We start from the raw sequence: 16,713 nt of genomic DNA on the forward strand, positions 1-16,713 counted from the left end.
AGAAAATTCCGGGACTGTCTACCGTTTCTATTGGCTGTTGCCATCTGCAGGAGCTCACTGCTGAGACCACAGCCCGGAGGTCCTCACCCTGGGGCAATTCACCTTGTTTGGTTCCACAGGCACCAATGGCATTTATAAGGCAACCATTCAAAAACAGTGTTTTTAAGAGGGACTGGCCCCCACAATAGTTACATTTGAAGAACACTCTCATCTTTATTGTTGGACAAACAATTGCAAACCAACATGCCACCAACATCAAAAGAGGGATAACTCCAGAAAGAACGCTGACTCACAGCTATGTTGGGCCCAGTATTTCTGCATCATCAGCTCACTGGGACTTTGAGATTTCACTTCCTAGTAAAATAGTGTGGGAAAAATAGTGGAAAAACTCAAAAAGATATTTTATAAAGTACACATTTTTAAACCAAAAGAATAGGAAGAAAACTCCATTATTTTAGCTGTGTAAAACTTAACACTCATCACACTGATCTATTTTTCCTATTTTACTACAGGCTCATAAAAACTGTTACTGGCATAGTCCAATATACGGATACACACACACACACACACACACATATGAACATACACATACACACATATAAATGGGTAAGTATTGAAGAATGATGTCATTATATCATTTGCTTTGTGATAGCCCGGAAACGGCCAGGCGAGGTGGCTCATGCCTGTAATCCCAGCACCAGCATTTGGGCGGCCAAGGCGGGCAGATAATCTGAGGTCAGGAGTTTCAGACCAGCCTGACTAACATGGAGGAACCCAGTCTCTACCAAAAATATAAAGTTAGCCAGGAGTGGTGGCACATGGCTGTAATCCCAGCTACTGGGGAGGCTGAGGCAGGAGAATCACTTGAACCCGGGAGGCGGAGGTTGCGGTGAGCCGAGATCATGCCATTGCACTCCAGCCTGGGCAACAAGAGCAAAACTCCATCTCCAGCAACAACTACAACAAACCCCAGAAGCAGAGATACTATTTTCAGTTTACAGAGAAAAATACTAAGGGTAAAGAGATTCTCCGAAGACACAGTGCATTCGACAGAGAGGGTGGACTCAGGCCAAAAAGGTTAGGCATTAGGAAGATCTTATCACACAGTGCCACAAACTGTGAGATACTGTGGAATTCACAGAAGCTTAGGCATACCCAAATTTAGGCAAAATTTATACATATATAGCTATAAATACATAAAAGAAAATTGGAAATGTTATCAATTACCTGTAGTGTTTTTCCACTCTCCAAAAAACAGTCTATTGGCCAGGCGCGGTGGCTTATTCCTATAATCCCAGCACTTTGAGAGGCCAAAGCAGGCAGATCACCTGAGGTCAGGAATTCGAGACAAGCCTGACCAACATGGTGAAACCCCATCTCTACTAAAAATACAAAATTACCCAGGCGTGGCAGCGCATGCCTGTAATCCCAGCTACTTGGGAGGCTGAGACATGAGAATCACTTGAACCCGGGAGGCGGAGGTTGCAGTGAGCCGAGATGGAGCCACTGAACTCCAGTATGGGCAACAAGAGCAAAAATTCTGTTTCACAAAACAAAACAAACAAAACAAAAAACAAAAAACTATGTACAGATACAGGTATATAAAAATATGGCTACTGATTATAAGGGTAATGTTTTAATCTCTATATATTGCATATTATGTAGACTCAGATTGAAAGACCACAGCATCACCATTCTCTTTCCCTCTCTTTCTCCCTTCTCCCACGTTCTTCTCCAATGTCTAGCTCATATACCTCTACCCTCTTGGCCCACCAATGCTCTGTCTTTTATATGCTCTGTACACTTTGAGAGGAAAGAAAGCTGGAATGAAGTTTTTAGTAAGTTTTCAGAAGCAAATTGATAACAAAAACATCTTGGAAGCTCAGCTAATTGAAAGCCAGTCAAAACTCTTCTGTAAGGTCCCAATATCATGATAAAGTGTTTCTCCTGAGATGGGTCAGCCTTAGTTCTATTCTACCAGCTAAAACTACTAAGCTCCAGGTCCGCAGAATTACTTCTCTTTAGTGTCACTGTTTTAGAACAATGACTGGTGTCACCATAATTGATGCGAAGAACATTCTTTGATGGACTAGACACCCAGCATGCAAACACTACTAGAGCTGACAGCAGACAGCTGAGTGAGTCAGCTTATAGTCAGCTCCATTCGTGAACCTGTGTCCTTCAGGATAACTATATGTGTACCTTTCTGCACTCCAAACAGTAGCAGCGGCAGAAACAATGACAGAAAGATGCTTTATATTCACACGTATTTGATTAACACTGGATACTGTTATTTTCATAGAGGCCTGCTCAGTACCTTTACCCAAAGGGTCATTTTGAATCTCCAGATATGCTGAGTTTTTCAAATGTATTTGACCAAAAAATTCTTTTTTACAGAGTTAAGAAAGGCAGCTTAAAATAAAAAATTCCTAGACTGTTGCCTGTGGATTTGTGGTTTGGGAAATTAGGTTCAAGCCTCAATGAGGCTAACCAAGATAGCTTACTTGAGACATTTCAGATTGGCAAATATTTTTTTTTTACTAACTTTGTACCCTAAAGTAAAGAGATAAATTGTAGATGTATTTTTTTTTTTTAATTCTTCAAAACCATGACTCCCTGGAGTTGGGTCTAAAACATTCTGTAATTTTTTTTTCTTTTCAAGACCCAAAGTGATTTCTCTCTATAAATCCATTCTCAACTATAATTATAAAAGTGAAAATTTAATAAAAGCTCAAAAATAAGCACAATGGATGCAATCTTTCATTTAATCCACAAGTCAATGCTATGAAATAACTATGATTATTATCCCCATTTGCAGATAAAAAATCTAAGTCTTGCTAGGTAAAGCTGTTTTTCAAGATCACTTGGATAATCACTGAAACCAAGGCACACTGTCTGCAGAATTGGCGTCTTTCCACACCTCTTCCATCTCAGCTCTGTATGTCCTAACGCCCACTCTTGCCTGTCCCTTCTTGATACTTTATCATACTTGGCCACGTGTAAAACCCGTATAAACTCTGTCTCCACTCCTCCTGCCATAGTACCTTAACAGTGTGTTGGCTGTTTCATTAGCACTTTTTGATTTGAATAGAGACTAAAAAAAAAAAAAAAAAAATACCCAAGAGGATCAAGACATCTCCAGGGGGGAAAAGGGGCTGACTGAATGTCCCTTCCCAGATAAAGGCTGTGTCCATCTCTTTCTTTTGTGAACTGTTCCACACTTGAAGGATCCTCATGACGCACAAAAGACCTGTGAAAAGGGAAGAGTAGTCCAGCTGACTGATAGAAAGCCTTCTCTGTGTCCTGTTCCTCTGACTTGGACCCCAGTGAATACCATTTGTTTAAATAATGATCAGAACATAATAGATACTATGAGGTTGCCAAGAGCCTGTTCATTCAGCCTCTGCTTGACTAAAGGGGAAAAAAAGAAAGAAAAAAAACCCCACCCTGATGGCATGGTTCTTTGGGCTCAGATTTCCCCACTCTGAAGTTTGAACTGAAATCCCAAGATCCATCAATTTTAGTAATAAAAAAGTTGGCAAACAGAACCTTCCCCTCATCTCCAATAAATAAATACATTTTGAAAAGTGGGATGGAGGGAACTGCTAACCACACAGGGGTAATTATCAGAACCTCAGATCTTAGTGGCATTCCCATCCTGTTACTCTCCCGAGTTGGGAGTGGAGTGATGTATTTTGGAAAGGTAGAAGTATGCAGGAGTAAGGAACAGGATTTCTGCTGTTAGTAGACTGAGGTTTGAGGCCTAGCTCTTCTTTGCTCACATTATGTGTCCTTGATCAAGTTGTTATTACTTCTCTGAGACTTGGTTTTCTTCTCTGAAAAAGTGAAGAAAATACAGCCACAAGTTTTATGAAGATTAAATGGCTTACTATGCCCAAAGGCTGTGGAAGTGGAAAAACATTGCTCATCTTTGGAAGCCAGAATGTTCACTATCAAGCCATGGATGATGCATCACTCTCTTCCCATCTCTACTCTTACCCAAGAGCCCTAAACTCTCCTCCTCCCTGCTTTAGCTGTATACTGCATTAAACAAAAACAAAAAACCCGGGAATATATAGCTTAAAATCCATTATCGTCGTTGCTGCTGATCATGTATCAAAAGTCACAACTATCCCTGGCGCACCTGGATGTCTGACATTCTAACTCATAGAGGCACAAACATATTTCCCTGGCCTCCAGCAGAAAGAACGTGGCAGAGAAAACTCAGAACAAGGCACAGTGGCTCATGCTTATAATCTCAGCACTTTGGGAGCCCTGAGTGGGAGGATCACTTGAGCCCAGGAGTTTGAGTCCAGTCTGGGCAACACTGGGAGACATCATCTCTACAAGAAATAAAATAAATTAGCCGGGAATGGGGACACAAACCTGTGGTCCCATCTACTGAGGAGGCTGAGGTGAGAGGATCACTTGAGCCTAGGAGCTTGAAGCTGCGGTGAGCCATGATCATACCACTGCACTCCAGTCTGGGTAACAGAGTGAGATGCTGTCTCAAAAAAGAGAGAAAGAAAAAGAAAATTCAGAACTGCCCAGTAGAGAACCGGCACGGAATATTGTTCCTGTAGATGGAGACTTCTTACTGAGGTCCACACTTCTCCAGGCAGGAGTGCTATAATCCAACTAGCAAAGCCTATGTCTATAGTGCTGCCAATTGAACACACCTGTAATCCCAGCACTTTGGGAAGCCGAGGTGGGCAGATCATTTGAGGTCAGGAGTTTGATACCAGCCTGACCAACAGAGTGAAACCATATCTCTACTTAAAATACAAAAAAGTTAGCCAGGTGTGGTGGCGCATGCCTGTAATCTCAGCTACTGGGGAGTCTGAGGCAGAAGAATCGCTTGAACCTGGGAGGTGGAGGCTGCAGTGAGCAGAGATCACGTCACTGCACTCCAGCATGGGCAACAAAGTGAGACTCCATCTAAAAAAAAAAATGTATACTCAAATTATTCTAAAAAGTATTTGGGTAATATCATATGAATTTAAGGCTAAACCATACCTCTCCAACACACACACACACACACACACACACACACACACACACACACACACGCATACATGATTATTACATAAAATCAGGAATCTGAGAAACAAGTGACTAGATCACAACAAAAATCTTCCATCCTCTCTCCTACCCGGTACTTTGCTGTGGGTATCTAGAGGATTTGCTTCCCTTCCCCTAAGAAGCTGGAGACTGTTAGGCTTCATGGGAATAAACGAGGAAATTGCAACAAAGTGAATTACATACAACTACCAAAAAATATCAGTAAAGGAAAGCATTTGCTTATTAAATATCTGGACACATAAATCTCAGAAATTGTATCTTGGCCTGATTTGGGCAATACATTTAACTATATTAGCTCACTCTTTTTTTTTTTTTTTTTCCTAGTTACAACTCTCTGCCCCCAAGCTGAGCCCACCCAGGGTGGTTCTTCAAGAGAACATAATTGGGGAATTTTGGTCTCAGTGTGAGGCCTTCAGAACTTAATCACAGGAGTCCAGAATCAAAAAGCCTTTAAAAAACAGTTCTTTCAACAGAGAGAAGGTTTCAACAGAGAGAATGTATGTTCTTTTCATACAAAGAGCTTCCTGGAACACAGGGACGCATCAGACTGGCTCAGCCCAGCATCCACTCCCCCTCACAGAACTAGACTGACCTCCTTGTCTCAGGCGGCTCCTCAGGCTGTGGGTGAGTCCTTTCTATCAGTCCTTTCTCTCATGGTTTTCTCGGTTCCTACCTTTGAAAGAGAAGCCAAGCTGAGTGATTAAGAGTCTGTCCTTGTGAGAAAAGGAGTTGGGAATTACAAGATGATGTAGCTGGCAAGTTCCCTAGCTGAAAAGAGAAACAGGCAAGTCTAATTCTTATGCTCTTCTGCTTTTGAACTTTTTTTTTTTTTTTGAGACGGAGTTTCAGTCTTGTTACCCAAGCTGCAGTGGCATGATCTCAGCTCACTGAAACCTCCACCTTCCTGGTTCAAGCAATTCTCCTGCCTCAGCTTTCTGAGTAGCTGAGATTACAGGTGTCTACCACCATGCCCAGCTAATTTTTGTATTTTTAGTAGAGATAGGATTTCATCATGTTGGCCAGGCTGGTCTGGAACTCCTAACCTCATGATCCGCCTGCTTCTGCCTTCCAAAGTGCTGGGATTACAGGCATAAACCACCATGCCCAGACTTGAATCACAGTTGTTTTTTTTTTTAATCAAATGATAATAATATGTGAAGGGAAAAGCAAGATCCCTTCAGACTCCTGGAAAGGAGCCTTTTTGTTAGGCAGGGAAATGCATATGAAGACATGGATTAGAGAAGCCAAGAATGTAGAAAGGAAAGGAATATGGAGGGATCCAGAGGGGAATACTGTGTCCAGGAGGGAAAAGAAGTTGAAGCCAGCAAGATGGGGAGGCCGTAGAAAGGGGGATTGAGAGAGAGAAAGAGAGAGAGAGAGAAAGAGAGAAAGAATGTCTGGCACCTAGACAGAAAAAAAAATAGAAAAAGAACAGAAATAAGAAAAGTAGATTTCATGAAGTTTGGACATGTATTTGAGGTGTTCATGTATTTGTAAAAGAAATGAATCAGCCTTCAAGCTGCTGTAGGGTGAACAGAGACAGCTAGGGGATCCTGTCCATTAGGATGATAGTTCTTTTTTTATTTAATTATTTGAAAAGGCAAAATAGATCAGTTTACCTGTCTAAATTCAGTGCCTTGGACTTCTCTAGCAAAGAAGCTATTTAGTGAACTTTCTTTCCTGTTCTGATGGCAGATTTTATTCTTTTACTGGAGTGACAGGAGAGAAGGGGGGATATGATATAGAATTCTTTCCTCAACTAGTTTTTCTATCATGACTGGATTTTTGTTTAACTATACTTTAATAAACCTATATTTTGGGCTTAGCATTTTCAGATGTTCATGATTCCTTTTTCTTTTCTTTTCTTTTATATTTTTTTGAGACCGGGTCTTGCTCTGTCACCCAGACTGCAGGGCATTGGCGTGATCTCGGCTCACTGCAACCTCGGCCTCCCGGGTTCAAGCAATTCTTCTGCCTCAACCTCCTGAGTTGCTGGGACTACAGGCATGTGCCAACATGCCTGGCTAATTTTTTGTATTATTAGTAGAGACAGGGTTTTACCATATTGGCCAAGCTTTCTCGAACTCCTGACCTCATAATCTGCCTGCCTCAGCCTCCCGAAGTGCTGGGATTACAGGCGTGAGCCACCATGCCCAGCCCCTCCTTTTTCTATATATAAGAGAACTAAGGTTAAGAGGTTTTACAAACTTTCCCCAAGTTCCATGGCCAAAATGTGAAGACATGTTTTGATTCCCGTATTGGAGTTCTTTCCACCACATCTGTCATGTGTGTATTTCTCAAAGTGTGGGCCACAGACCAACAGTATCCACGTCTTTAGAGAGCACAGTAAAAATACAGCATCCTAAGTCCTACCCCAGGCCTCCTGAATCGAATCTGCATTTTAATCAGGCCTCCAAGTGGTTTATAGGCACATTTTGGTTTGAGAAGCTGGCATTCCATTCTACTGCCTTCTCCAGCTAGAGGACATTCCTCTCCAGCCACAGCTTTACTCTGGCTGTGAAACACCTGAGAAAAGCTCTGTATGAACTTGGAAAAATCTATGCCATTAAGACACTATAGAGGATAAAAACTAAGCCAGGGAACAGTGGGGACAGAATAATTCTATTTTTAAAAAACATACCTTTTGAGATGAGATCTCACTCTGTCACATGGGCTGAAGGGCAGTGGCACAATCATGGCTCACTGCAGCCTCAAACTCCAAGGCTCAATCAGTCCTCCTACTTCAGCCTCCCAGGAAGCTGGGATCTCAAGTGCACACCATCATGCCCAGCTAATTTTTATATTTTTTAGAGACCAGGTGCTATGTTGCCTGGGCTGGTCTCAAACTCCTGGACTCAAGTGATCCACCTGCCTCAGCCTCCCAAAGTATTACAATAAATTATATATATAATAGGTATATATATCCATGCAGAAAATAAAGACTAGAAAGATTTAGGAGAAAATGTTCTCTTTGGTGATGTGATGATAGGCAACTTTGTCACCTTATTTTTTTTTTTTCATTATTCTAGTTTTCTTTTAGAAACACCTGTTAATTTTGAAAAGTTAGGTTTTCTAGGATAATCTTTGCTGAATCTGGCTTGCTAAGAGGTGAGAAAAGTAATGCACAAGGAAGCTGGGAATTGGCATGAGTGATTCCAATAGTATGCCACTACTGAGGGTATTTCTTGGGTATTAATAGGTACATAGGGCTCACAGTGTTTATCAGCCTCCTGCAGCCATTCTACTCACTTCCAGGAAGGGGCTCATTCTTCTGGCCCCCAGGGGGCAGTCCTCCATAAGTTTACAAAAACCTACTCTCTCCCCCACAGTGTGAATAATCAGGCTTCATGTTGGCCACAACTCAGCTACACCAAGGTCTGAGAAATTCTGGGCACTTTTACAACAACGACAAAATACTATAGACACTGAGAGATAATATTTTATAAACAGAGGCAAAATCCCCAAATAAACAGAAAAGAAACAGAACACAAACCACCCACACTGCTCAGCCATAGCACCAAATGATTTCCATCTACAAGAACATTTTTGTGTTTGGGGAGGGAGGGCAAAGGTGGAAAGGATAAACACAACAAAGTCACTAGACAACGTTCAGATTGTTTAAGAAAAGGTCTGCTTCTATGAAAACCTCCTACTAGGTGTTAAGCCTTGGGCGAGTCACTTAACTGTTTTCCTCCTCTATTTCATCCATCGTCAGTTTCCCAATCCGCAGCCTTGAAGATTTTCCGAGTGCTTTAGAAACTGTCAAGTGTGCAAAGGTATTTTTCCCTGTTGTGTTGGTTGTTCAACATTTCCCTCCAGATCCATTTTGTACCCTTCTCTGAGTTAGTCTGTGCCTTGAGATACTGATGGTTTTTGATTGTGGTACAGGCTCTCTTGCCCATTGGCATCTGTTGGGTTTGGCCAGTGGGAAACAATAAGAGATTAGACAACAGGAGAAGACAGAGATAGACACTTCCTTGCCAGATACCTATGTTATCTTAAAGAAGCCCCAGGAGCATAAGTGCTACCAACTTATTATGCAATGCTGAGGGCTAAAAGGCATTCTTGAGATTTTAGAGGTGTTTTGTGCTAATTAAATGTCAGGATATCTTATTCACCTTTTTACCAAACACTGATTAACCTCAGAATGTTAGAATAGGGTGCAATTTGGGGTATTAGCTTAGTAGTTTCCAAACTGTAAGTGACAGTTCCCTGGTATCCAAAGAACTGTGGAACAGAACACCAAGTGTGTGTGCTTGTCTGCAGCATTGTCTGCAGATGGAATAACTCATGTGCCACATAGAGCAACTCCCTGTTATTTTCCAAGTATAAGTCGATGGACTTTTGACAAAATGCAAGGTCTTATAAAGGCATGACAGAATTCATGGGGCTTATTGGATACTGTTTTAACAAGGAGTAACTAAAAAGGCCTTTTTAATATCATAATTTTGGAAACAACTCAACTAGGTTCACTTCTAATGAAATCAAACTTTTTATTGTTTTGGTTCATCATTTCAGGTAAATTATTTTCCCTTCCTTTGACTCATTCAGCAAAAACTAATTGAGATCCTCATATACATTTGGCATTGAGCTAAATATTTGGATTTCCTCCAAAAGTGAAAAAAGACATCAACTCATGGACCTTATGTTCCAGTGACAAAGGAGCTCATCAGAGAAATTATTACACAAATATTTGCTTAAATTAAATTTGTGGTAAATGCTATGAATCAAAGTTATAGGCCAAGAATGTAGATATGCCAGGGGATATAGCCCATTCTAAAGTGTTAGGGAAATATCCCCTAAGAAAGAGACACAATGTGTGTATGTATGTGTATATATATATATAATTTGAGACAAAATCTTGCTGTGTCATCCAGGCTGGAGTGCAATGGAATGCAATGGCTTGGTCTCGGCTCACTGCAATCTCCACCTCCTGGGTTCAAGAGATTCTCCTGCCTCAGTCTCCCAAGTAGCTGGGATTACAGATGCACACCACCATGCCCAGCTAATTTTTGTATATTTAAGTAGAGACAAGGTTTCACCATGTTGGCCATGCTGGTCTCGAACTCCTGACCTCGTGATCTGCCTTCCTTGGCCTCCCAAAGTGCTAGGATTACAGGCGTAAACCACTGCTCCCGGCCAAAAGATACATTTAAGTTGAGACTTAGTAATACTCCTGAAGGAAGCCACTTTGTCATAATTTGCTCTTCACTAATCCAGTGGACACCACCCAGGACTTCAACAAGTGTCTCCTGCAGCTGATGTTATGCAAGCTGCTCAGTAACTACAATGTCTTGCTCTGGAACTTAGACCAGAAAGAGCTCTAAAATGAGCATCTGTAAATAATCAGTAGATTCCTTTCCACTCTTGTTAAAACGGGGCACTTCGCTTCTTGCCATGCATGCATGTTTCAAGATGCTCATCTTAAGCTTCTTCATGTTAGATTGTAACAGAGGATGGTGAAGTAGAAGCTTCATTATGATGAGTAACATTTTTCCCTAGTATTGGAAAATTAAGCCAGAGTGGATGAAGTGCGAATGCATTTGCTTAGTTTATCTTTAAAAATATTCTGGACTCTATTTGTATAAATGTATTACTCTTTGATTCTTAGAATGTTTCTTCAGATTTAAGTATACACACACACACACACACACACACACACACACATACACACACATATATGTGTTGATTCAAAATCCGGTGTTAGCGTGTACTGTGGATAAGGTGATCTTATGAGGTCATCACAGATTGGGGGACAGAAGCTCTTATTCTCTAAAGTTATGGTTGTAAAGGCTATAAAGTTGAACTACACTTACTTCTCAAAATCCTTGAAATCCTCTAATATTTGGGGAAAAGAAAACTTTGTGCATATCAAATAAAGTAAATCAGTATCAGCAAGGACCCTGGCAATAGCCTAATGAGCCCTAAGTGAATGTAATCATGGAAACAGCAGAGAAGTGGTGACATAAGACTCAGCCACTGCAAAATCTCCTGGCAATTGTTGAGACAGGGCAGTACAGAAAGCAAAGCATGAGGATAGAGTGTCCACACTGGAAAACAGAGGGAGGGCTGCCTAATTCCTAAGGAGAATGGTTCTCTGCTACCTGCCATGCTGAGAATAATTTTAGAGAGACATTTGGCCAAAGATGTTAAGAACTAACTGTGGTTTAATTTTTATTATTTATTTATTTGCTCGGATTACAGGCGTGCACCATGACGCCCAGCTAATTTTTTGTATTATAGTAGAGACAGGGTTTCACCATGTTGGCTAGGCTGGTCTCGAACTCCTGACCTCAGGTGATCTGCCCGCCTCAGCCTCCCAAAGTGCTGGGATTACAGGTGTGAGACACCACGCCTGGCAGTTTAATTCTTATCTCACTGTTAGCCCCAAAGAACAAACTATTCAGGCTCTGATATTTCAGAATGTCAGTGGCTTTTCTTCTTGCTCCTCAAATCACACCACACCCTAATACAGTAATAATCTGTCAACCTCCATGCCAGACAGTGACACCTCAACTTCCTCATCTATAATATTAGGATAATACTAACTTTCACCAATTGCCAGAGGTTTTAAGTGAGGCAATGCATGTAACAGATTTAACCACAATTACTTGTACATAGCAAAGATTTAAAAATACCAGCCATCCTTTTTAGTGCCCTTTTGTGGTAGTTAGGTAAGGGGCCATGTACTCATCACTATGTTCTTAGCATCTATTACAGTGTCCAGCACATAGAAGAGCTTCAAAATTTCTGGAAAGAATGAGTGAGGATATTATTAAAAATTGAGGATGCCCAGGGTTTAGAATTCAGAATAATGAAAGATCTCTTTTTGTTTCAACTCTTCACAGCAAAAAATCCAGTTACACTCCACAATCTTACTCTGACATTGAGAAAAGTGAAAACTTCAATGGATTATCCTAAACACCACCACAAATAATGTGTTTCTCATTAGGGAAAAAAAATACCTTGACCACCAGTTTCCAAACACTGACTTCCTGAAAGAAAGTAGAAAAATCCAAATCTAAATAAAAATCTGCAGCTTCTCCAAGACCGAAGCTTCGGGCCATATCAACTAATACTCCAGGAGGGAGTAGCTTCCGAACACCAATTGAACTAGCTTCCCTTTGTAAAGCTCCTTTTATAGGCAGGTTTCCTTTTCCATATCCTTGGGGTTTTATTTCTCTTTGCAGGCTGTTTGCAATATTCTGGTCTGAGGGAGTAAACGGGAAAGAGGAGGCGAAATGCAGGGTGAGTTCCTCCAAATGTCAGGCTGGGTAGTGCCAGGACAGCTGGGCCTGAAATCCTGTACCCAAGGAGGGGACTGGTGTGGCTGAGAAGAATGTGAGCTCAGCTTCATCTGGTTTCTTTCAATGCTCAAAGCAAAGAGCCTGCGTTATTGCATTCTTTCTCGATGTCTTACATAAAATCAGATTATTAAGTGCAGAGGCAGTCAACTGTTCTCCCTCCTCCTGGCTAGCTTTTTAGCATCCCCATAGCAACGTCAATAAACAGAGAAATAAATGAACTTCTGAAGAACAAGTCTGTTGGCTTTGTTATTCTCACTCGCCCTGCTTAAAGACACACACACACTGTTGTTATTGTTCTCCTTCCTAAATCTATGAGCTTTTTCAGCCAGCGATGACCGGTTTGAGCTCTTACATTTAGATTTTGATCCATTTTGAGTTTGGTTTCTGTCACCCCTTTGTTTTAAAAAAACTTCAACTACTCAGTATCATCTACAGAATTAGATCTGTTTCCTTTCCACAGTATTCAAAGTTCACTTGATCTCTTTCTTTTCTCTTTTTTTGTTTTCTTTTTGAGACAGGGTCTCGCTCTGTTGCCCAAGCTGAAGTGCAGTGGTGCGATCTTGGCTCGCTGCACCCTCTGGCTCCTGGGTTAGAGCAATTCTCCTGCCTCAGCCTCCTGAGTAGCTGGTACTACAGTCGCCTGGCACCATGCCTGGCTAATTTTTGTATTTTTAGTAGAGACAGGGCTTTGCCATGTTGGCTAAGCTGCTCTCAAATTCCTGACCTCAGATAATCTGCCTGCCTCAACTTCCCAAAGTGCTGGAATTACAGGCATGAGCCACCACATCCGGCCTCACTTGATCTCTTTCAAAACCAGTTCTCCACCATTATTTGTCAATGACAGCTTAAGCTTCATTCAAGTAGAAAAAGGCTTAATTTCTTTATAAGATTCTTTCTCATCTGATATTAACACCTGTATCCACGCTCCCAGCTAGGTTATTAGAAAAGGGTGTTGGGCTGGGTGCAGTGGCTCATGCCTGTAATCCCAGCACTTTGGGAGGCTGAGGCGGGTGGATCATTTGAGGTCAGGAGTTCGGGACCAGCCTGGTTAACATGGTGAAACCTTGTCTATACGAAAAATACGAAAATTAGCCAGGTGTGCTGGTGCGTGCATGCCTGTAAACTCAGCTACTCAGGAGGCTAAGGCATGAGAATCACTTTAGCCCAGGAAACGGTGCTTGCAGTGAGCCAAGATCACGCCACTGCACTCCAGCCTGGGTGACAGGGTAAAACTTCGCAAAAAAAAAAAAACGGTGTTTATATCAGATGAGAAAAAGTCTTACAAGGAAAGCAACAACCAAAACAACCTTCAAATCTACCTGCAACATGGGATCCCAATCTGGCTTCTACTGCCGCCAGCCTGGATCAAGCCATCCCAGGGCCAATCTGGATGACATTTGCAAGGGCCTCTGAACTGAGCTCCGTGCTTATACTCTTGTCCAGCAAGGCCTGTTTTTTGACACAGCAGTCAGAATGATCGTTTAAAAACGTAAATCCTATTAGGTCACTCATCTGTTTAAAACTCTTCAGGGACTTTCCTGGCACATAGATGAAGTCCAAAGACCTTATCATGCTATCCGGTCCTAAGTGGCCTGGACTGTGTTCATTTATCTCATTTTGTATCTCTTGTCTCACCTCTGGCTGTTACCCTCCAGAATCACTGGCCTTATTTCCATTCCCTAAATGTGTACAGCTTTTTCCTGCTTCTGGTCTTTGTATTTTCTCTTATCCTTCCTAGAACAGTTTCCTCTGATTTTATGGGGTTGACGCCTTCTCATTGCCATTCAGGCCTCGGCTCAAATGTTTTCTCTAAATGTTTTGGAGAATTTATTGACTGCGCCAACTGTAGTTCCTTTACCTCATCCCACCTCAGTATACTAGTAAATCATTCTGTTTCCTTGTTGTCTTGCTTATTTATTTGATAACTTCATTATCTGAATGTCTCCATTCCAGTATAAGGAGGGCAGTAACCATTTCTGATTGGCTCATCACACAAAGCATTGGCACACAAAAGGAAATCAATAAAAGTATTTTTGTAATGAATCAATAAATAAACCCCATTTTTCAAGACCCAGCTTGTGTATGACCTCTCTGGTGAAGGCTTTATCATCCATTACTAGAAAGTGCCTCTCCTAGGCATATCTCCTGCATAACATTGATCACTTCATTTCTTTTTTTTTTTTTTTTTTTTTTTGAGACGGAGTTTCGCTCTTGTGACCCAGGCTGGAGTGCAATGGCGCGATCTCCGCTCACCGCAACCTCCGCCTCCTGGGTTCAGGCAATTCTCCTGCCTCAGCCTCCTGAGTAGCTGGGATTACAGGCACGTGCCACCATGCCCAGCTAATTTTTTGTATTTTTAGTAGAGACGGGGTTTCACCATGTAGACCAGGATGGTCTCGATCTCTTGACCTTGTGATCCACCCGCCTCGGCCTCCCAAAGAGCTGGGATTACAGGCGTGAGCCACCGCGCCCGGCCACTTCATTTCTTTTAGAGGACAGATGTGTACAGCTGCCATACCTTCTCTATTAAACTATAGCTTCTTAAGCAATGTCTCATCCATTTTATAACCTACCACTTATATCTTTATTTATCAGAGATGCTCAATAAAAGAATATGACTGTTTTGCTTCTCGCCCCTGCAATAGCTCACAGGCACGGGCCTATCCCTGCAGCTGTCCCTCTACTAAATGTTGAAGCAGGTGAAGTTTATTTCTTGGTTACTAATTATAGCATACCTTTTCAGTGGTTCGCATCACAGTCCTTGGCTGCCATCTCATGTGTAAGCTATTGAGAACGGTTCTTTGTGAGCTGAAGCATCGTTGCCATGTGTATTAGTCTGTTCTTGCATTGCTGTAAAGAACTACCTGAGACTGAGTAATGTATAAAGAAAAGAGGTTTAATTGGCTCACAGCTGTGCAGGCTGTACAGGAAGCATGGCTGGGGGGAGGCCTCAGGAAATTTACAGTCATGGTGGTAGGTGAAGGGGAAGATTTGTCTTACATGGCCAGAGCAGGAGGAAGAGGGTGAAGGGAGAGGTGCTACATGCTTTTAAACAACCAGATCTCATGAGAACTCACTCACTACCTTGAGAACAGCAAGGGGGAAATCTGCCCACATGATCCAATCACCTCCCACTGGGTCCCTCCTCCAATACTGAGGATTGCAATTCAATATGAGATTTGGGCAGGGACACAAATCCAAGCCATATCAACAGGGTCTCCAGGTGGGTACCAGAAATAAGAGCCTTCTTTGGAGTCACAGCAGACCACTCCACCCTCCGATCCCAACACACACACCCTTCGGAGGTGCGAGAGAGCTAACGTTCTGCAAGGGCAATGCTCAACCAATGGTGACAGAAACTGGAGACAGAAAATGAGGGTAAGTGCCTCATTTTTCTGGTCTTTATCTGGGCCAATCTGAGAGACATTCTAGAGAGTTCTCAGATATTCTGGCAGAACTAAGCCCTTGTCACCTGTGGCAGTGACCTCAACAATGGACCTTCCTAAAATTGTATCCCTTTCCATGCTGTTCTCTTTCTCATCCTATTTTTGAGATCACTTCCCAAATAAACTATCTATAAATAAGTTGTCTCAGGCTTCACTTCCATGGAACTCAAAATAAGATATCGAGTTTTTCTTTAAGAATCTCCTCTGCTTTCAACAAATAATGTTGGAAAAACTGTATATTCACATGCAAAAGATTGAAATTGGACCATTACCTTATACCACATACAATAATTAACTCAAACTGGATCACAACCTAAATGTATGAGCTCAAACTGTAAAATTCGTAGAAGAAAACACAAGGATAACGTTGGATTTGGCAATGCTTTCCTGGATATGACACCAAAAGCACAGCAACAAAAGGAAAAACAGACAAATTATACTACATCAAAATATAAACTATCAGGGGCTGGGCATAGTTGTTCACGCCTGTAATCCCAGCACTTTGGGAGGCCGAGTTGGGAGGATCACCTGAGGTCAGGAGTTCCAGACCAACCTGGTCAACATGGTGAAACCCTGTCTCTACTAAAAATACAAAAATTAGCCAGGCATGATCGCGTGCATCTGTAATCTCAGCACTCAGGAGGCTGAGCCAGGAGGACTGCTTGAACCTGGGAGGAGGAGGTTGCAGTTAGGTGAGATCCTGCCATTGCACTCCAGCCTGGGTGACAGAGCAGGACACCATCTTAAAAAAAAAAAAAAAAAAAAACTAAAATATCAAAGAACAATATCAAAGGAGTAAAAAAGCAACCCATGCAATGGGAGAAAATATTCAGAAACCATATATTTAATAAGGGATTAATAGTTAGAATATATAGAGA

General features: G+C 41.8%; 1 long non-coding RNA gene across 1 annotated transcript; it reads right to left on the reverse strand.

The window, feature by feature from the left end:
* Window positions 1-1,792: 1,792 nt before the first annotated feature.
* On the reverse strand, window positions 1,793-16,427 carry LOC116531680. Its single transcript, XR_004260517.1, has 3 exons — window positions 16,293-16,427; window positions 12,538-12,541; window positions 1,793-1,803 (listed from the first exon to the last, which is right to left on the reverse strand). It is a non-coding gene; the product is annotated as an uncharacterized LOC116531680 (long non-coding RNA).
* Window positions 16,428-16,713: the final 286 nt, after the last annotated feature.

The sequence above is a fragment of the Sapajus apella genome, unplaced genomic scaffold (genome assembly GCF_009761245.1).
Source record: "Sapajus apella isolate SASKATOON/1434 unplaced genomic scaffold, GSC_monkey_1.0 scaffold71, whole genome shotgun sequence".
In the NCBI taxonomy this organism is placed as follows: Eukaryota; Metazoa; Chordata; class Mammalia; order Primates; family Cebidae; genus Sapajus; species Sapajus apella.